At 57.1% G+C, this 20,971-nt stretch overlaps 1 long non-coding RNA gene across 1 annotated transcript in view; it reads right to left on the bottom strand.

The window, feature by feature from the left end:
• Positions 1–209: 209 nt before the first annotated feature.
• LOC144676762 (uncharacterized) overlaps positions 210–20,971 on the bottom strand; it is a 49,401-nt gene continuing 28,639 nt past the window's right edge. Inside the window, exon 3 of the long non-coding RNA XR_013575423.1 lies at positions 210–335. This is a non-coding gene — a long non-coding RNA (uncharacterized LOC144676762). The remainder of the gene's footprint in view (positions 336–20,971) is intronic.

The raw sequence follows: 20,971 nt of genomic DNA on the forward strand, positions 1-20,971 counted from the left end.
CTAATTTTTTGCTGCTCTTTAGCTCTGAAGAGGCAGACGCACTCGAAACGTTAAGTCTAGTCTTTCTCTCTCCGCAGACCCGCTGAGGCCTTTTCCGGCCTTTTTCCTGTCCTCGTCTCCGGTTAAGCGGACTTGGGGCGGGGAAGGGGGTGGGTGTTGACAGTCAGGAAAGCTGGTGGGTGCCCCCCCCCCAAACACACACACACCTACCTGAACGGGTACTCGAACTGCACCCTGATGTCGAGGTCGCTCTCGCTCCTGTTGATGCACTCGACGCTGAGGCGGAACTCTCCGGAATAGCTGCCGCAAGTGGCGAACGCGAAGATGGCAAAAATCTGCGGATGACACGTGGGTAAATAACTGACAGCTTGCATTCGGCCGTTTTAATCCACTCGCTTGTTTTCGAGGTCTGATTTCCATCGTTAACATCCCCTGCAAAGGCTTTTGGCTTCGTGTTCAGCTGGTCATTCAAAATACCTCATCTGGTACCACCAAAGCAACCGGCATCCAGTCAGGGCGCACTCTCTCTCTCGCTCTCTGTCTGTCTCTCCCTCTCTATCTGCCTCTTTCTCCATCCCCCCTCAGCCTCTGCGTCTCTCTATCTCCCCGTCTCTCTCTCTCTCTCTACACCCACACACTGATTCAGAAAGGGACAGAGGCAGAGAGAGAGAGAGAGAGAGAGAGGGAGAGAGAGGGAGAGAGAGGGAGAGGGAGAGAGAGGGAGAGAGAGGGAGAGAGAGAGAGAGAGACAGAGAGAGAGAGAGAGGGAGGGGGACAGCCAGAGAGAGAGAGAGAGAGGGGGACAGCCAGAGAGAGAGAGAGAGAGGGGGACAGCCAGAGAGAGAGAGAGAGAGGGGGACAGCCAGAGAGAGAGAGAGAGAGAGGGGGACAGCCAGAGAGAGAGAGAGAGGGGGACAGCCAGAGAGAGAGAGAGAGGGGGACAGCCAGAGAGAGAAAGAGAGAGAGAGGGGGACAGCCAGAGAGAGAGAGAGAGAGGGGACAGCCAGAGAGAGAGAGAGAGGGGGACAGCCAGAGAGAGAGAGAGAGACAGCCAGAGAGGGGGGAGAGAGAGGGAGACAGCCAGAGAGAGAGAGAGAGAGGGAGACAGCCAGAGAGAGAGAGAGAGAGGGAGACAGCCAGAGAGGGGGAGAGAGAGGGAGACAGCCAGAGAGAGAGAGAGAGAGGGAGACAGCCAGAGAGGGGGGAGAGAGAGGGAGACAGCCAGAGAGAGAGAAAGAGGGGGGGAAAGGCAGAGAGAGTCAGATAGAGAGAGAAAGGCAGAGAAAGAAAGAGTGAGAGAAAAAGAGTGAGAGAGAGGGAAAGAGTGAGAGAGAGGGAAAGAGTGAGAGAGAGGGAAAGAGTGAGAGAGGGAAAGAGTGAGAGGGAAAGAGTGAGAGAGAGGGAAAGAGTGAGAGAGTGGGAAAGAGTGAGAGGGAAAGAGCGTGAAAGAGTGAGAAAGGGTGAGAGAGAAAGAGTGAGAGAAAGGCAGAGTGAAGGAGAGAAAGAGTGAGTGAGAGAGAGAGAAAGGCAGAGAAAGAGAGAGAGAGAAAGAGTGAGAGAGAGAGGGTGAGAAAGAGAAAGGCAGAGGAAGAGAGAGAACAAGAGAAAGGGTGAAAGAGAGAAAGAAAGAGCGGGAGAGAAAGAAAGAGCGGGAGAGGGGCAGAGAGAGACAGAGACAGAGTGAGAGAGGAAGGCAGAGTGAAGGAGAGAGCGTGAGAGAAAGAAAGGCAGAGAGAGAGTGAATGAGAGAGAGAAAGAGAGAAAGGCAAAGAGAGAGAGTAAAAGATAGGAAGAGAGAGAAAGAGAAAGAGAGAGAAAGAGAGAGAATGAGGGAGAAAAAGAGTGAGAGAGAGAAAGAGCGGGAGAGAGAGAGAGAGAAAGAGCGGGAGAGAGAGAGAAAGAGCGGGAGAGAGAGAGAAAGAGCGGGAGAGAGAGAGAAAGAGCGGGAGAGAGAGAAAGAGAAAGAGCGGGAGAGAGAGAGAAAGAGCGAGTGAGAGAGAGAGAAAGAGCGGGAGAGAGAGAAAGAGAAAGAGCGGGAGAGAGAGAAAGAGCAAATGAGAGAGAAAGAGTGACATAAAAAAGAGAAAGAGCTAGAGAGTGAGAGTGAGAAAGGGTGAGAGAGAAAGGCAAAGGAAGAGAGAGAACAAGAGAGAGAAAGACGGAGAGAGAGAACAAGAGAGAGAAAGAGGGAGAGAGAGAAAGGGGGGGAGAAAGAGCGAGAGGAGGAAAGTGCGAGAGAGAAAGTGCGGGAGAGAGAGAGAAAGAGCGGGCGAGAGAGAGAAAGAGCGGGAGAGAGAGAGAGAAAGAAAGAGCGGGAGAGTGAGAGAAAGTGAGAAGGAGAGAGAGCGAGAGGGAGAAAGAGCGAGAGGGAGAGGCAGGATTGGAAAGCCATGCTCATATCGCAGCTCCCCCCATCCATTTCACATCCCCTCATTTCCCCTAACTCAGCTGGCTGCATTATTAAACTCAGATCTTTGAAGACTCACAGGAGTCAATGAACAAATGCAGTCTAAATAATTTAGCAGCGAATCTTTATATGGTTTGAATATGGAGCTCATTTGAATGCATTAGTGGCTTTATAAATAATTTACAGCTTACCCTGAACTTCTCCAAGATCTAACACCACACCTTCCAACTCCCCAGCAGACACATTGCTGGAGGCTGGCTACCAGGGGCAAACTTCATCACCAACTTAACCCTTCTGCACACCAAAACACATCCTCCATACTGTCCCCATCAAACACTCCCAGGACAGGTACAGCACGGGGTTAGATTCAGAGTAAAGCTCCCTCTACACCGTCCCCATCAAACACTCCCAGGACAGGTACAGCACGGGGTTAGATTCAGAGTAAAGCTCCCTCTACACCGTCCCCATCAAACACTCCCAGGACAGGTACAGCACGGGGTTAGATACAGAGTAAAGCTCCCTCTACACTGTCCCCATCAAACACTCCCAGGACAGGTACAGCACGAAGTTAGATACAGAGTAAAGCTCCCTCTACACTGTCCCCATCAAACACTCCCAGGACAGGTACAGCACGGGGTTAGATACAGAGTAAAGCTCCCTCTACACCGTCCCCATCAAACACTCCCAGGACAGGTACAGCACGGGGTTAGATACAGAGTAAAGCTCCCTCTACACTGTCCCCATCAAACACTCCAGGGCAGGTACAGCACGGGGTTAGATACAGAGTAAAGCTCCCTCTACACCGTCCCCCATCAAACACTCCCAGGACAGGTACAGCACGGGGTTAGATACAGAGTAAAGCTCCCTCTACACTGTCCCTATCAAACACTCCCAGGACAGGTACAGCACGGGGTTAGATACAGAGTAAAGCTCCCTCTACACCGTCCCCATCAAACACTCCCAGGACAGGTACAGCACGGGGTTAGATACAGAGTAAAGGTCCCTCTACACCGTCCCCATCAAACACTCCAGGGCAGGGTCCTTTGTAAAGAGGTGGTTTGCCACTCCAAAGCAATCTTTAAGAGCTCTCTAACAATACTTAAGAACATCACAACAAATGAAGGCCATTCAGCCCCTTGAGCCTGTTACACAGGAACAGGAGGAGGCCATTCAGCCCCTCTCTCTCGAGCCTGCTACACAGGAACAGGAGGCCATTCAGCCCCTCTCTCTCTCGAGCCTGCTACACAGGAACAGGAGGAGGCCATTCAGCCCCTCTCGAGCCTGTTACGCAGGAACAGGAGGAGGCCATTCAGCCCCTCTCTCTCGAGCCTGCTACACAGGAACAGGAGGAGGCCATTCAGCCCCTCTCTCTCGAGCCTGCTACACAGGAACAGGAGGAGGCCATTCAGCCCCTCTCGAGCCTGGTCCTCCATTCAACCAGATCGTGGCTGATCTGTACCTTAACTCCATCTAACCCCGTCAGTTCCGTAACCCTCAATACCCCTCCTTACCCAACAAAAAAATCTTATCAATCTTAGGTTTGAAATTTCCACTCGAGCCCCCTGCCCCATGACAGATATCTTGTGGGGGGTTTCGGGGGGAGAAGAGAGAGTGCCGGATTCCCACTCCCCTCTGTGCGAGCAAGTCCTTCCTGACATCACCCCCTGAACGGCCTGGCTCGAATTTTAAGGTACTGCCCCCTTGTTCTGGATTCCTCCTCCACCCCACACCCACCCCCTGCCAGAGACAATAGTTTCTCTCTTATCAACCCGAGTGAATCCCTTAATAATTTTGAACCCCTCGATCAGATCCCACCCCCCCCTTTAATCTGTGATAGTCTCGGGGATACAAGCCTGGTCTGTGTCTCTGTCGAGCAACAGAGCTGTAAAGCAAAGAGTTCAAGACCTGACCTTGACTCAGCTGGGGAACTTTTTGATAATCCTTCACAGGATGTGGGCCTCACTAGCTAGGCCAGACCTTGAGAAGGTGGGGGTGAGCCCCCTTCTTGAGCCGCTGCAGTCCCCGTGTGGTGTAGGTACACCCACCGCGCTGTTAGGGAGGGAGCTCCAGGATTTTGACCCAGCCACAGTGAAGGAACGGCCGATATATTTCCAAGTCAGGATGGTGAATGGCTCGGAGGGGAACTTGCAGGTGGTGGTGTTCCCCGTGTGTCTGCTGCCCTTGTCCTTCTAGGTGGGTAGAGGTGGTGGGTTTGGGCGGCGCTGTCGAAGGAGCCTTGGCGAGTTGCTGCAGTGCATCTTGTAGATGGTACACACACTGCTGCCCCTGTGCGTCGGTGGTGGTGGAGGGAGTGAATGTTTGTGGATGGGGTGCCGATCGAGCGGGGGCTGCTTTGTCCCGGACGGTGTCGAGCTTCTTGAGTGTTGTGGGAGCCGCACTCATCCAGGCAAGTGGGGAGTGTCCCATCCCACTCCTGACTTGTGCCTTGTCGATGGTGGACAGGCTTTGGGGGAGTCAGGAGGTGAGTTACTCTCCGCAGGATTCCCAGCCACTGACCTGCTCTTGTAGCCACAGTATTTATCTGGCTGGGCCCAGTTCAGTTTCTGGTCAATGGTAACCCCCAGGATGTTGATAGTGGGGGATTCAGTGGTGTTAATGCCATTGAACGTCAAGGGGGTGATGGTTGGATTCTCTCTTGTTGGAGATGGTCATTGCCTGGCACTTGTGTGGCGTGAATGTTACTTGCCACTTGTCAGCCCAAGCCTGGATATTGTCCAGGTCTTGCTGCATTTGGACATGGGACTGCTTCAGTATCTGAGGAGTCGCGAATGGTGCTGAACATTGTGCGACCATCAGCGAACATCCCCACTTCTGACCTTAAACAGAATCTAAAGAGCCGGAATCTCAAGCGAGCTGTTTGACTGTATTACCAAGTGCTTTCCGGAAGGAACCCTTCTCCATCGACAAGAGGGCAGGCCAGCTTATCTTTTGTGAGTAAATGTGCTTGGGTTAGGTTCGAACCTAAAAGGCAAAAGTTACCCAGCTCACAGCAACCTAAATATGACAGTAAAACAGCGACGGAGACGCGAGGAGAAACTTTTTCACGCGGCGAGTGGTTAGGATCTGGAAGGCGCTGCCTGAGAGTGTGGGGGAGGCAGGGTCAACCGAGGCTTTCCAAAGGGGAGAGGGAATCGGATCATTATCTGAAGAGGGAGAATGTGCGGGGAGACAGGGAGAGGGCAGGAGAGAGGCACTAAGTGAACTACTCATTCGGAGAGCCGATATAGACATGACAGTGCGGCACTCCCTCAGCACTGACCCTCCGACAGCGCGGCACTCCCTCAGCACCGACCCTCCGACAGTGCGGCGCTCCCTCAGCACTGACCCTCCAACAGCGCAGCGCTCCCTCAGCACTGGCCCTCCGACAGTGCGGCGCTCCCTCAGCACTGACCCTCCAACAGCGCAGCGCTCCCTCAGCACTGGCCCTCCGACAGTGCGGCGCTCCCTCAGCACTGACCCTCCAACAGCGCGGCGCTCCCTCAGCGCCGACCCTCCGACAGTGCGGGGCTCCCTCAGCGCCAACCCTCCCACAGTGCGGCGCTCCCTCAGCACTGACCCTCCCACAGTGCGGCGCTCCCTCAGCACTGACCCTCCGACAGTGCGGCGCCCCCTCAGCACTGACCCTCCGACAGTGCGGCGCTCCCTCAGCACTGACCCTCCGACAGGGCGGCACTCCCTCAGCACTGACCCTCCCACGGTGCGGCACTCCCTCAGCACTGACCCTCCGACAGTGCGGCGCTCCCTCAGCACTGACCCTCCGACAGGGCGGCACTCCCTCAGCACTGACCCTCCGACAGTGCGGCACTCCCTCAGCACTGACCCTCCGACAGTGCGGCGCTCCCTCAGCACTGACCCTCCGACAGGGCGGCACTCCCTCAGCACTGACCCTCCGACAGTGCAGCGCTCCCTCAGCACTGACCCTCCGACAGTGCGGCGCTCCCTCAGCACTGACCTTCCGACAGTGCGGCGCTCCCTCAGCACTGACCCTCCGACAGTGCGGCGCTCCCTCAGCACTGACCCTCCGACAGTGCGGCGCTCCCTCAGCACTGACCCTCCGACAGTGCGGCGCTCCCTCAGCGCTGACCCTCCGACAGTGCGGCGCTCCTTCAGCGCTGACCCTCCGACAGTGCGGCGCTCCCTCAGCACTGACCCTCCCACAGTGCGGCGCTCCCTCAGCACTGACCCTCCCACAGTGCGGCGCTCCCTCAGCACTGACCCTCCCACAGTGCGGCGCTCCCTCAGCACCGACCCTCCAACAGTGCGGCACTCCCTCAGCATCGACCCTCCGACAGTGCGGCGCTCCCTCAGCACTGACCCTCCGACAGTGCGGCGCTCCCTCAGTCCTGACCCCCCGACAGTTTGGAGCTCCCCCAGTACTGACCCTCCGACAGTGCGGCGCTCCCTCAGCACTGACCCTCCGACAGTGCGGCGCTCCCTCAGCGCTGACCCTCCGACAGTGCGGCGCTCCCTCAGCACTGACCCTCCGACAGTGCGGCGCTCCCTCAGCACTGACCCTCCGACAGTGCGGCGCTCCCTCAGCACTGACCCTCCGACAGTGCGGCGCTCCCTCAGCGCTGACCCTCCGACAGTGCGGCGCTCCCTCAGCGCTGACCCTCCGACAGTGCGGCGCTCCCTCAGCGCCGACCCTCCGACAGTGCGGCGCTCCCTCAGCACTGACCCTCCGACAGGGCGGCACTCCCCCAGCGCTGACCCTCCGACAGTGCGGCGCTCCCTCAGCGCTGACCCTCCGACAGTGCGGCGCTCCCTCAGCGCTGACCCTCCGACAGTGCGGCGCTCCCTCAGCGCTGACCCTCCGACAGTGCGGCGCTCCCTCAGCGCTGACCCTCCGACAGTGCGGCGCTCCCTCAGCGCTGACCCTCCGACAGTGCGGCGGCTCCCTCAGCGCTGACCCTCCGACAGTGCGGCGCTCCATCAGCGCTGACCCTCCGACAGTGCGGCGCTCCCTCAGCGCTGACCCTCCGACAGTGCGCGCTCCCTCGGCACCGACCCTCCGACAGTGCGGCGCTCCCTCAGCGCCGACCCTCCGACAGTGCGGCGCTCCCTCAGCCCTGGCACACGTCGGGGGGAGTGTCGGCCCTGCACTCTGGGGTCCTCGACGCGCTCAAGAACCGACCCGTTTGTGACTCTGAGGGGGGAGAGCAAGACCCAGTGAGGGCACAGGAGCCAACATCTGGTCTTGAGGGAACGGGATCATTGTCGGGGACGTGGCCATCTCCACACTGATAGACGGAGGACAAAAACCGGGGGCTTTGAAGGGGAAAGGTTATTCATCGGAAGAGGCCAACAGAAAAACTGCGATCGGAGAAGAGGAGAGCGCTGAAGAAGATGATAGATCAGCTGCAAATGTGTGTCGGGTGGAGTGCATGTCTCAGTAAAAGGCACTTCACCACAGCCGTCCGCACTGAGAGAACGAAAGATCTGATCTTACCGGGGCAAATATCACCATACACATTTAAAAGGGTCGTCAGCCTCTTCCCTTGCTCGCTCGCTCGACAGTGCAGGCGCTAGCAGAAGCAGGCTAACAAGCTTCCCGGTGGATGCTTCCTGGGATAGAGAGCTTCTTTTCCGGGAGGAGAGGGAGGGAGATCGCGTCACTCTCTGGTTCCCCAGGGGCTCCCTCAGCTGTCCGCCCGCAACCTCAGCGTCCTCTCCCCGACTGGCAGCCAGCACCCAGCCTGTGCCCACCGGTCGTGCAGCGGAGGCTGTGCCAGGGCTGTGGGGCTGCAGGTTAACCCTTGGTGGGGCAGCGGGAGCTCGACAACTCCATCGCCAGCCTCTGTCCCCGCCTCACTCTCGCTCCCTCTCTCTCTCTCTCCGCCTCACTCTCGCTCCCTCTCTCTCTCTCTCCGCCTCACTCTTGCTCCCCCCTCTCTCCGCCTCACTCTCGCTCTCACTCTCTCTCTCTCCGCCTCACTCTCGCTCCCTCTCTCTCTCTCCGCCTCACTCTCGCTCCCTCTCTCTCTCACGCCTCACTCTCGCTCCCTCTCTCTCTCTCCGCCTCACTCTCCCTCTCTCTCTCTCACCGCCTCACTCTCGCTCCCTCTCTCTCTCTCCCCGCCTCACTCTCACTCCCTCTCTCTCTCTCCGCCTCACCCTCGCTCCCTCTCTCTCTCTCCGCCTCACCCTCGCTCCCTCTCTCTCAGCCTCACCCTCGCTCCTCACTCTCTCTCTCCGCCTCACCCTCGCTCCCTCTCTCTCTCTCAGCTCACTCGCCTCCATCTCTCTCTCCCCGCCTCACTCTCGCTCCCTCTCTCTCTCCACCTCACTCTCGCTCCCTCTCTCTCTCCGCCTCACTCTCGCTCCCTCTCTCTCTCTCCGCCTCACTCTCGCTCCCTCCCTCTCTCTCCGCCTCACTCTCGCTCCCTCTCTCTCCTCTCCGCCTCACTCTCGCTCCCTCTCTCTCTCCGCCTCACTCTCGCTCCCTCTCTCTCTCTCTCCGCCTCACTCTCGCTCCTCTCTCTCTCTCCGCCTCACTCTCGCTCCCTCTCTCTCTCTCCGCCTCACTCTCGCTCTCCCTCTCTCTCTGTCCGCCTCACTCTCGCTCCCTCTCTCTCTATCTGCCTCACTCTCGCTCCCCTCCCTCTCTCTCCGCCTCACTCTCGCTCCCTCTCTCTCTCCGCCTCACTCTCGCTCCCTCTTTCTCTCTGCCTCACTCTCGCTCCCTCTCTCTCTTCTCTCCGCCTCACTCTCGCTCCCTCTCTCTCCGCCTCACTCTCGCTCCCTCTCTCTCACTCTCTCCGCCTCACTCTCGCTCCCTCTCTCTCTCCGTCTCACTCTCGTTCCCTCTCTCTCTCTGCCTCACTCTCGCTCCCCTCTCTCTCTCCCCCTCACTCTCGCTCCCTCTCTCTGTCCCCACCTCACTCTCGCTCCCTCTCTCTCTCTCTCTCCGCCTCACTCTCGCTCCCCTCTCTCTCTGCCTCACTCTCCCTCCCTCTCTCTCTCTCCGCCTCACTCTCGCTCCCTCTCTCTCTCTCTCCGCCTCACTCTCGCTCCCTCTCTTTCCCCGCCTTCACTCTCGCTCCCTCTCTCTCTCTCTCTCCGCCTCACTCTCCCTCCCTCCTCTCTCTCCGCCTCACTGTCGCTCCTCTCTCTCTCTCTCTCCGCCTCACTCTTGCTCTCCCTCTCTCTCTCCGCCTCACTCTCGCTCCCTCTCTCTCTCCGCCTCACTCTCGCTCCCTCTCTCTCTCCGCCTCACTCTCTCCCCGCCTCACTCTCGCTCCCTCTCTCTCTCCGCCTCACTCTCGCTCCCTCTCTCTCCCCGCCTCTCTCTCGCTCCCTCTCTCTCTCCCGCCTCACTCTCGCTCCATCTCTCTCTCCGCCTCACTCTCGCCCTTCCCTCTCGCTCCGCTCACTCTCGCTCCCTCTCTCTCTCTCCGCCTCACTCTCGCTCCCTCTCTCTCTCCCCGCCTCACTCTCGCTCCCTCTCTCTCTCTCTCCGCCTCACCCTCGCTCCCTCTCTCTCTCTCCGCCTCACCCTCGCTCCCTCTCTCTCTCCGCCTCACCCTCGCTCCATCTCTCTCTCCCCGCCTCACTCTCGCTCCCTCTCTCTCTCTCTCCGCCTCACCCTCGCTCCCTCTCTCTCTCTCCGCCTCACCCTCGCTCCCTCTCTCTCTCCGCCTCACCCTCGCTCCATCTCTCTCTCCCCGCCTCACTCTCGCTCCCTCTCTCTCTCCGCCTCACTCTCGCTCCCTCTCTCTCTCCGCCTCACTCTCGCTTCCTCTCTCTCTCTCCGCCTCACTCTCGCTCCCTCCCTCTCTCTCCGCCTCACTCTCGCTCCCTCTCTCTCTCTCCGCCTCACTCTCGCTCCCTCTCTCTCTCCGCCTCACTCTCGCTCCCTCTCTCTCTCTCTCCGCCTCACTCTCGCTCCCTCTCTCTCTCCGCCTCACTCTCGCTCCCTCTCTCTCTCTCCGCCTCACTCTCGCTCTCCCTCTCTCTCTGTCCGCCTCACTCTCGCTCCCTCTCTCTCTATCTGCCTCACTCTCGCTCCCGCCCTCTCTCTCCGCCTCACTCTCGCTCCCTCTCTCTCTCCGCCTCACTCTCGCTCCCTCTCTCTCTCTCTCCGCCTCACTCTCGCTCCCTCTCTCTCTCTCCGCCTCACTCTCGCTCCCTCTCTCTCGCTCTCTCCGCCTCACTCTCGCTCCCTCTCTCTCTCCGTCTCACTCTCGTTCCCTCTCTCTCTCTGCCTCACTCTCGCTCCCTCTCTCTCTCTCCGCCTCACTCTCGCTCCCTCTCTCTCTCCGCCTCACTCTCGCTCCCTCTCTCTGTCCCCGCCTCACTCTCGCTCCCTCTCTCTCTCCGCCTCACTCTCGTACCCTCTCTCTCCGCCTCACTCTCCCTCCCTCTCTCTCTCTCCGCCTCACTCTCGCTCCCTCTCCGCCTCACTCTCGCTCCCTCTCTCTCTCTCCGCCTCACTCTCGCTCCCTCTCTCTCTCCGCCTCACTCTCCCTCCCTCTCTCTCTCTCCGCCTCACTGTCGCTCCCTCTCCCTCTCTCTCTCCGCCTCACTCTCCCTCTCTCTCTCCGCCTCACCCTCGCTCCATCTCTCTCTCCCCGCCTCACTCTCGCTCCCTCTCTCTCCGCCTCACTCTCGCTCCCTCTCTCTCTCCGCCTCACTCTCGCTTCCTCTCTCTCTCTCCGCCTCACTCTCGCTCCCTCCCTCTCTCTCCGCCTCACTCTCGCTCCCTCTCTCTCTCTCCGCCTCACTCTCGCTCCCTCTCTCTCTCCGCCTCACTCTCGCTCCCTCTCTCTCTCTCTCTCCGCCTCACTCTCCCTCCCTCTCTCTCTCTCCGCCTCACTGTCGCTCCCTCTCCCTCTCTCTCTCCGCCTCACTCTCCCTCTCTCTCTCCGCCTCACCCTCGCTCCATCTCTCTCTCCCCGCCTCACTCTCGCTCCCTCTCTCTCTCCGCCTCACTCTCGCTCCCTCTCTCTCTCCGCCTCACTCTCGCTCCCTCTCTCCGCCTCACTCTCGCTCTCTCTCTCTCTCCGCCTCACTCTCGCTCCCTCTCTCTCCGCCTCACTCTCGCTCCCTCTCTCTCTCTCCACCTCACTCTCACTCCCTCTCTCTCTCCGCCTCACTCTCGCTCCCTCTCTCTCTCCGCCTCACTCTCGCTCCCTCTCACTCTCTCTCCGCCTCACTCTCGCTCCCTCTCTGTCCGCCTCACTCGGGGGGTCTGAGGTTGCCCCCTCGCCTGAAGGCAGCAAAAGGCGAGGGGAGGTGAGGGCGGGAGAAGACGAGGAGGGGAAACCAGCCCAGTCTCCTCCTGCTGGTCTCTGAGCCCCCGCAGCCTCGAGAGCTGGCCACGAGGCCCGCCCTGGGCGAATAGCCAAGGGGACGGGGAGCGGAGCTGGATGACTGGGGGATGGGGATTGGAGGAAGAGTTGGAGAGGGGTGGAGGGGATGGAGGGTAGCAGCCAGGAGCCGGGATGTGATCACTGGCTTTGGCAGCTGTCGGCGAGGGGAGCACACACACGGTGGGGACACTCCTCAGATCCTCGACGAGCAGGAAGGCTGACAATTTATCAAAGAGCGAGCTTTGTTTGATGCCTCTGGTCTCCAGAGGGCCGACCTGAAATAATTAATGAGGCACAAGGCACTGTTCTAAAATTACAGCGCAACGTTTAACAGGGAAGAGTCGGAGGGTCAGTGCTGAGGGAGGTCGCACTGTCGGAGGGTCAGCGCTGAGGGAGCGCCGCACTGTCGGAGGGTCAGTGCTGAGGGAGCGCCGCACTGTGGGAGGGTCAGTGCTGAGGGAGCGCCGCACTGTCGGAGGGTCAGCGCTGAGGGAGCGCCGCACTGTCGGAGGGTCAGTGCTGAGGGAGCGCCGCACTGTCGGAGGGTCAGCGCTGAGGGAGCGCCGCACTGTCGGAGGGTCAGTGCTGAGGGAGAGCCGCACTGTCGAGGGTCAATGCTGAGGGAGCGCCGCACTGTCGGAGGGTCGGTGCTGAGGGAGCGCCGCACTGTCGGAGGGTCAGTGCTGAGGGAGCGCCGCGCTGTCGGAGGGTCAGTGCTGAGGGAGCGCCGCACTGTCGGAGGGTCAGTGCTGAGGGAGAGCCGCACTGTCGGAGGGTCAGCGCTGAGGGAGCGCCGCACTGTCGGAGGGTCAGTGCTGAGGGAATGTCGCACTGTCGGAGGGTCAGCGCTGAGGGAGGGCCGCACTGTCGGAGGGTCAGTGCTGAGAGAGCGCCGCACTGTTGGAGGGTCAGTGCTAAGGGAGCGCCGCACTGTCGGAGGGTCAGTGCTGAGAGAGAGCCGCACTGTCGGAGGGTCAGCGCTGAGGGAGGGCCGCACTGTCGGAGGGTCAGTGCTGAGGGAGCGCCGCACTGTTGGAGGGTCAGTGCTGAGGGAGCGCCGCACTGTCGGAGGGTCAGTGCTGAGGGAGCGTTGCACTGTCGGAGGGTCGGTGCTGAGGGAGCGTCGCACTGTCGGAGGGTCAGTGCTGAGGGAGCACAATTCAAATCTCCTTCTTTGACTGTCTGGTGTCCTGATGTGGGGAGAGACCCTGAATCTGGAATCAGCCCGGCAGCGCTAACGGGTCTCCAAATTTCCAAAATGGACACTGTAGGAGCTCTTAAAACACCCAGTGTGATGGCAGGTTATATACCCAGAATCCACAGGGGCTGTGAAACCGCTCTATCCCAGGATAGGCCGTGCAAGATGTCAATCCCATTAACAGAGCAGTCTGTCCGTGATGGTGTTTGCTGGGCCAAGAGCCCACCTCCACTCCACAGACACACACCCGGTCTCATAATCCCTCCCTGTTTGCTGCATACAGATATCTCCCTGAGAGAGAGAGAGGGGACTGAGAGACACCAGTCAGTGTACAGATATCTCCCTGAGAGAGAGAGAGGGGACTGAGAGACACCAGTCAGTGTACAGATATCTCCCTGAGAGAGAGAGGGGACTGAGAGACACCAGTCAGTGTACAGATATCTCTCTGAGAAAGAGGGACTGAGAGACACCAGTCAGAGTGTACAGATATCTCCCTGAGAGAGAGGGGACTGAGAGACACCAGTCAGTGTACAGATATCTCCCTGAGAGAGAGAGAGGGGACTGAGAGACACCAGTCAGTGTACAGATATCTCCCTGAGAGAGAGGGGACTGAGAGACACCAGTCAGTGTACAGATATCTCCCTGAGAGAGAGAGGGGACTGAGAGACACCAGTCAGTGTACAGATATCTCCCTGAGAGAGAGAGGGGACTGAGAGACACCAGTCAGTGTACAGATATCTCCCTGAGAGAGAGAGAGGGGACTGAGAGACACCAGTCAGTGTACAGATATCTCCCTGAGAGAGAGGGGACTGAGAGACACCAGTCAGTGTACAGATATCTCCCTGAGAGAGAGAGAGGGGACTGAGAGACACCAGTCAGTGTACAGATATCTCCCTGAGAGAGAGAGGGGACTGAGAGACACCAGTCAGTGTACAGATATCTCCCTGAGAGAGAGAGGGGACTGAGAGACACCAGTCAGTGTACAGATATCTCCCTGAGAGAGAGAGGGGACTGAGAGACACCAGTCAGTGTACAGATATCTCCCTGAGAGAGAGGGGACTGAGAGACACCAGTCAGTGTACAGATATCTCCCTGAGAGAGAGAGGGGACTGAGAGACACCAGTCAGTGTACAGATATCTCCCTGAGAGAGAGGGGACTGAGAGACACCAGTCAGTGTACAGATATCTCCCTGAGAGAGAGAGGGGACTGAGAGACACCAGTCAGTGTACAGATATCTCCCTGAGAGAGAGAGATGGGACTGAGAGACACCAGTCAGTGTACAGATATCTCCCTGAGAGAGTGAGGGGACTGAGAGACACCAGTCAGTGTACAGATATCTCCCTGAGAGAGAGGGGACTGAGAGACACCAGTCAGTGTACAGATATCTCCCTGAGAGAGAGGGGACTGAGAGACACCAGTCAGTGTACAGATATCTCCCTGAGAGAGAGGGGACTGAGAGACACCAGTCAGTGTACAGATATCTCCCTGAGAGAGAGGGACTGAGAGACACCAGTCAGTGTACAGATATCTCCCTGAGAGAGAGAGGGACTGAGAGACACCAGTCAGTGTACAGATATCTCCCTGAGAGAGAGGGGACTGAGAGACACCAGTCAGTGTACAGATATCTCCCTGAGAGAGAGGGACTGAGAGACACCAGTCAGTGTACAGATATCTCCCTGAGTGAGAGGGACTGAGAGACACCAGTCAGTGTACAGATATCTCCCTGAGAGAGAGAGGGACTGAGAGACACCAGTCAGTGTACAGATATCTCCCTGAGAGAGAGGGGACTGAGAGACACCAGTCAGTGTACACATATCTCCCTGAGAGAGAGAGGGACTGAGAGACACCAGTCAGTGTACAGATATCTCCCTGAGAGAGAGAGGGACTGAGAGACACCAGTCAGTGTACAGATATCTCCCTGAGAGAGAGGGACTGAGAGACACCAGTCAGTGTACAGATATCTCCCTGAGAGAGAGGGGACTGAGAGACACCAGTCAGTGTACAGATATCTCCCTGAGAGAGAGGGACTGAGAGACACCAGTCAGTGTACAGATATCTCCCTGAGTGAGAGGGACTGAGAGACACCAGTCAGTGTACAGATATCTCCCTGAGAGAGAGAGGGACTGAGAGACACCAGTCAGTGTACAAATATCTCCCTGAGAGAGAGAGGGGACTGAGAGACACCAGTCAGTGTACAGATATCTCCCTGAGAGAGAGAGGGGACTGAGAGACACCAGTCAGTGTACAGATATCTCCCTGAGAGAGAGGGGACTGAGAGACACCAGTCAGTGTACAGATATCTCCCTGAGAGAGAGGGGACTGAGTGACACCAGTCAGTGTACAGATATCTCCCTGAGAGAGAGGGGACTGAGTGACACCAGTCAGTGTACAGATATCTCCCTGAGAGAGAGGGGAGTGAGAGACACCAGTCAGTGTACAGATATCTCCCTGAGAGAGAGAGGGGGGACTGAGAGACACCAGTCAGTGTACAGGTCCCTTGCCGATGTGCCCTGCGTGAGTAGGTTAAGCCTTGGGAAAACGAGCGTTAGTGATGGCTCCTTATTCGAGTTGCCCTCCCCTCTGCCCTCGCGAAATGGACTATTTGTCCCCTGGCCTAATCCCCACACCCAAAGCAGGCGGCCGCCCAAGACTGGCTGACACGACAGTGGCAGCCGCTGTCCGTGGAGCGACGCCGCCACACGGTGGAGCGGCAGGGTAGTGCAGCAAAGGGGAACACCCTCCCCGACCACAGGTCCGATCGCTCGCTCGTTGTTCCAGGCGGTTCCGACTGACCTGGGGATGTTTGTCAGCTGGGTGTGGGGGGGGTCTGTGGGCGTGCGGGGCACCGGACCCTCTGAGGGTAAAACCTAACCCCGGGGACTCCACGGTCCAGGTGGAATTACATCGCACTGTCAGTCATTTCCTCTCCGGCCGAAATCTCGGACCCAAATCAAACTGGAAATCCCAGGAACAGGCCATTCGGCCCCTCTGCTCCGTGCCGGTGTTTCCTAGCCCCCCCCCCCCCCCCCACACCCACCTCCTCCCACCCCCCCTTACTCCATATTGTATTAGCCCCCACCTCTCAAGCCTGTTACACAGGAACAGGAGGAGGCCATTCAGCCCCTCTCGAGCCTGTTACACAGGAACAGGAGGAGGCCATTCAGCCCCTCTCGGGCCTGTTACACAGGAACAGGAGGAGGCCATTCAGCCCCTCTCGAGCCTGTTACACAGGAACAGGAGGAGGCCATTCAGCCCCTCTCGGGCCTGTTACACAGGAACAGGAGGAGGCCATTCAGCCCCTCTCGAGCCTGCTGCACAGGAACAGGAGGAAGCCATTCAGCCCCTCTTGAGCCTGTTACAGTCTGTCCCACACCCCTTGTGATTTTGAACACCTCGATCAAATCTCCTCTTGACCTTCTCTTCTCCAAGGAGAACAGTCCCAACTTCTCCAATCCATCCACGGAACTGAAGTCCCTCATCCCTGGAACCATCCTCGTCAATCTCACCGGCACCAACAATGTTCACACACACTGAGGGAGGTGTCCCATCTCACTGGGGAAGGTGGGGGTGAGCCGGGACCAGGGGACAGAGGTACCTGCACATCATCGAGTGGGGATGGGGGGGCGCCTGGGACACAGGATTCAGCCGGGGTGGGGGGAAGGGGAATTCAGGCCGGGGGCCTTTCTGCTTGACACGGAGATCAAACTCAGAGAGAGGCAGGACTGCAAAAGGACGACTGGCATGTAGATTAGGGGAACGGGGGAGAGAGGGGGAGAGAGGGGGAGAGTGGGAGAGAGAGCGGGAGAGAGAGAGCGAGACAGAGGGAGTGGGAGGGAGAGAGGGGGGGAGAGAGAGAGAGACAGAGAGAGTGGGGGAGAGTGGGGGAGAGAGGGGGAGGGGGCGAGCGACGGAGGGCGGGGGGGGCGAGGAGGAGGGAGAGAGAGAGAGGCACAGGGGGAGAGAGGCAGACAGGCACAGAGAAACAGAGAAAGGGAGAGAGAGAGAGAGAGAGAGCTGGAATAGATTAGATTCCAGTCTGTAACTCACTCCCGGGTATCTGTTATTCTATATATAAACCACCCCGAACCCCTCGATTAGATTCCAGTCTGTAACTCACTCCCGGGTATCTGTTATTCTATATATAAACCCCCCCCGAACCCCTCGATTAGATTCCAGTCTGTAACTCACTCCCGGGTATCTGTTATTCTATATATAAACCACCCCGAGCCCCTCGATTAGATTCCAGTCTGTAACTCACTCCCGGGTATCTGTTATTCTATATATAAACCCCCCCGAACCCCTCGATTAGATTCCAGTCTGTAACTCACTCCCGGGTATCTGTTATTCTATATATAAACCCCCCCGAACCCCTCGATTAGATTCCAGTCTGTAACTCACTCCCGGGTATCTGTTATTCTATATATAAAACCCCCAAACCCCTCGATTAGACTCCAGTCTGTAACTCACTCCCGGGTATCTGTTATTCTATATATAAACCCCCCGAACCCCTCGATTAGATTCCAGTCTGTAACTCACTCCCGGGTATCTGTTATTCTATATATAAACCACCCCGAACCCCTCGATTAGATTCCAGTCTGTAACTCACTCCCGGGTATCTGTTATTCTATATATAAACCCCCCGAACCCCTCGATTAGATTCCAGTCTGTAACTCACTCCCGGGTATCTGTTATTCTATATATAAACTCCCCGAACCCCTCCATTAGATTCCAGTCTGTAACTCACTCCCGGGTATCTGTTATTCTATATATAAACCCCCCCGAACCCCTCGATTAGATTCCAGTCTGTAACTCACTCCCGGGTATCTGTTATTCTATATATAAACCCCCCCGAACCCCTGAATTAGATTCCAGTCTGTAACTCACTCCCGGGTATCTGTTATTCTATATATAAACCCCCCCGAACCCCTCGATTAGATTCCAGTCTGTAACTCACTCCCGGGTATCTGTTATTCTATATATAAACCACCCCGAACCCCTCGATTAGATTCCAGTCTGTAACTCACTCCCGGGTATCTGTTATTCTATATATAAACCACCCCGAACCCCTCGATTAGATTCCAGTCTGTAACTCACTCCCGGGAATCTGTTATTCTATATATAAACCCCCCGAACCCCTTGATTAGATTCCAGTCTCTAATTCCTTTCATTAATTGCGTCTATCAATTCACATGGCTCTGTTTATATACACTAACTGATGCTTCTAGATGTGTTGGGTTTAGATGCAGTTCATGGGTATCTTCAGTAATCGAGCGCATTTACTCTGTATCTAACCCCGTGCTGTACCTGTCCTGGGAGTGTTTGATGGGGACGGTGTAGAGGGAGCTTTACTCTGTATCTAACCCCGTGCTGTACCTGCCCTGGGAGTGTTTGATGGGGACGGTGTAGAGGGAGCTTTACTCTGTATCTAACCCCGTGCTGTACCTGTCCTGGGAGTGTTTGATGGGGACGGTGTAGAGGGAGCTTTACTCTGTATCTAACCCCGTTCTGTACCTGTCCTGGGAGTGTTTGATGGGGACGGTGTAGAGGGAGCTTTACTCTGTATCTAACCCCGTGCTGTACCTGTCCTGGGAGAGTTTGATGGGGACAGTGTAGAGGGAGCTTTACTCAGTGTCTAAGCCCGGTCTTGGTGTTCGCACGTACTCTGGTGTCTCTGTGGGTATTCATCTCCCAAACCCTTTATCCCACCGAGAATTAAATCGGCTGTCCCAGGCCTAATGGCAGAGTCTCCCTCAGTTTCCCCTCGCCACCCAACATCGCTGATGGATGGTCCCAGATGGGGAGACTCCCTATAAAAGGGGTCTCTGTACAGTCCTCAAGCTGTTACTACCCTCCCTATCTCTGTAACCTCCTCCAGCCCCTACAACCCTCCCTATCTCTGTAACCTCCTCCAGCCCCTACACCCCTCCCTATCTCTGTAACCTCCTCCAGCCCCTACAACCCTCCCTATCTCTGTAACCTCCTCCAGCCCCTACAACCCTCCCTATCTCTGTAACCTCCTCCAGCCCCTACAACCCTCCCTATCTCTGTAACCTCCTCCAGCCCCTTCACCCCTCCCTATCTCTGTAACCTCCTCCAGCCCCTACAACCCTCCCTATCTCTGTAACCTCCTCCAGCCCCTACACCCCTCCCTATCTCTGTAACCTCCTCCAGCCCCTACAACCCTCCCTATCTCTGTAACATCCTCCAGCCCCTACAACCCTCCCTATCTCTGTAACCTCCTCCAGCCCCTACAACCCTCCCTATCTCTGTAACCTCCTCCGGCCCCTACAACCCTCCCTATCTCTGTAACCTCCTCCAGCCCCTACAAACCCTCTCTATCCCTGTAACCTCCTCCGGCCCCTACAACCCTCCCTATCTCTGTAACCTCCTCCAGCCCCTACAACCCTCCCTATCTCTGTAACATCCTCCAGCCCCTACAACCCTCCCTATCTCTGTAACCTCCTCCAGCCCCTACAACCCTCCCTATCTCTGTAACCTCCTCCAGCTCCTACACCCCTCCCTATCTCTGTAACCACCTCCAGCCCCTACAACCCTCCCTATCTCTGTAACCTCCTCCGGCCCCTACAACCCTCCCTATCTCTGTAACCTCCTCCAGCCCCTACAACCCTCCCTATCTCTGTAACCTCCTCCAGCTCCTACACCCCTCCCTATCTCTGTAACCTCCTCCAGCCCCTACAACCCTCCCTATCTCTGTAACCTCCTCCAACCCCCTACGACCCTATCTCTGTAACCTCCTACAACCCTCCGAGATCTCTGCGCTCCTCCAATTCCGGCCTCTCGAGCATCCCCCGATTCCCATCGCTCCGCCATTGGCGGCCGTGCCTTCAGCTGCCTGGGGGGCCCTGAGCTCTGGAATTCCCCCCACTTTTGGTCACCTGTCCCTAAATATCTATGGATGTGTCTCGGGGTCAGATTCTGCCCGATTTACGCTCCTGTGAATCACCTGGGGGAGGTTTTACTGTGTTAATGGTGCTATATAAATGTAAGAGATTGACGCTGAGAGTGAGTCTATGGCTTTTGATGGGTAAGGGGTGTTAAGGGTTACTTAGCTAAAGTGGGTAAGGTAGAATTAAGGTATGGATAAACCGTGGTCTAATTAAATGCAGGAGGCGATTGGCATCCTCCTGCTCCTGTGTAACAGGCTCTAGAGGGGCTGAATGGCCTCCTCCTGTTCCTGTGTAACAGGCTCGAGCGAAATAATCACGTCGTTTAATATATCGGAACTGAATGTAGATGAAGGACAGGCAGTCACATTGTTTTTTATATATGAGGTGGATTCAGGCATCCTGCAGTGGAGATAATCCGATTGCAGGGATTTTAAACCAGGTTCCTGTCCTGTAATCATCAGCTTGACCGGCCGTCACAGCTTATTCAGGGCTGGACAGAGACAGCAGGACAGCAAGGATTAGTGTGGGACCAGATCATATCCCAGTTCACAAACCAACAGGAATATTAGAGTGGGAGGGAGCAGATTACAGTTCCGGGGATAGACACAGAGTAAAGCTCCCTCTACACTGTCCCCATCAAACACTCCCAGGACAGGTACAGCACGGGATTAGATACAGAGTAAAGCTCCCTCTACACCGTCCCCATCAAACACTCCCAGGACAGGTACAGCACGGGGTTAGATACAGAGTAAAGCTCCCTCTACACCGTCCCCATCAAACACTCCCAGGACAGGTAGAGCACGAGGTTAGATACAGAGTAAAGCTCCCTCTACACCGTCCCCATCAAACACTCCCAGGACAGGTACAGCACGGGGTTAGATACAGAGTAAAGCTCCCTCTACACTGTCCCCATCAAACACTCCCAGGACAGGTACAGCACGGGGTTAGATACAGAGTAAAGCTCCCTCTACACTGTCCCCATCAAACACTCCCAGGACAGGTACAGCACGGGGTTAGATACAGAGTAAAGCTCCCTCTACACTGTCCCCATCAAACACTCCCAGGACAGGTACAGCACGGGGTTAGATACAGAGTAAAGCTCCCTCTACACTGTCCCCATCAAAC

The sequence above is a fragment of the Cetorhinus maximus genome, unplaced genomic scaffold (genome assembly GCF_964194155.1).
Source record: "Cetorhinus maximus unplaced genomic scaffold, sCetMax3.hap1.1 HAP1_SCAFFOLD_1877, whole genome shotgun sequence".
In the NCBI taxonomy this organism is placed as follows: Eukaryota; Metazoa; Chordata; class Chondrichthyes; order Lamniformes; family Cetorhinidae; genus Cetorhinus; species Cetorhinus maximus.